Genomic DNA, 963 nt, shown 5'->3' on the forward strand with positions numbered 1-963 from the left:
GCAGAAACGCCCACATACAAGTACCCCGCGACCCCTGTGAAAGGGTCGTTTGACCCCCAAAGGGGTCGCGACCCACAGGTTGAGAACTGCTGTTCTAGACAATGTAATGAAACAAAATGGAAATAAAAGGAACACAGAAGGAAAACAGTCATTATTCACTTATGACAGACATGATTGTCTATGTAGAAAATCCTAAAGAATCTATAAAAAAATTACTAGATTAAGTTAGCTTAGAAAGATTGCAGGTCAATATACAAAACTTAATTAAATTTTCATGTACTAGCACTAAATAATGGAAACCTGAAATAAAAATGAATAGCATTTACAATAGTATAAAAACAGAAATACCTAGGGAGTAGTATAACAAAACATTTGCAAGACTGGTACACTGGAAACAAAATATTACTGAGAGCATTAAAGATTTAAATAAAAGGAGATGTGCATCATATTCATGAATTGGAACACTATATTATTATTAATAATAATAATAGTTACTATTCTTGAATTTAAACTGTCATTGAGCATTTTAATATTTTCCTCTTCCCTAATGGATTGTCTTTATACATTCCTCTATTGTGCTTTGGGTCTTATGCTATAAAAACCATAAGATAAGAGTTACTGTTTAATGTTATTGGTACCGAGTTTCTGTTTGGGATGATGAAAAAGCTCTGGAAATAGAAAGTGGAACTGGTTATACAACAATGTGAATGTACTTAATAGCATTGAATTATATACTTAAAAATGGTTAAAATGGTAAATGTTTATGTTATGTATATTCTACCACAATTTTTTAAAAAGTTTAACAGAAAAGTGTAAGAAACACAAAGATCTGTAAGTGAGCACTGGGACGTAAAGGACTGAAAAAGGAACAAAGGAGGTAAATGGGAAGACGAGTGACTGCTATGAAAGAGGCACTCAAATAAAGGTGACATCAGTGGGGATGAAGGATCTGTGGTATAAAGA

Source organism: Hipposideros armiger, unplaced genomic scaffold, assembly GCF_001890085.2.
Source record: "Hipposideros armiger isolate ML-2016 unplaced genomic scaffold, ASM189008v1 scaffold_609, whole genome shotgun sequence".
Classification (NCBI taxonomy): domain Eukaryota; kingdom Metazoa; phylum Chordata; class Mammalia; order Chiroptera; family Hipposideridae; genus Hipposideros; species Hipposideros armiger.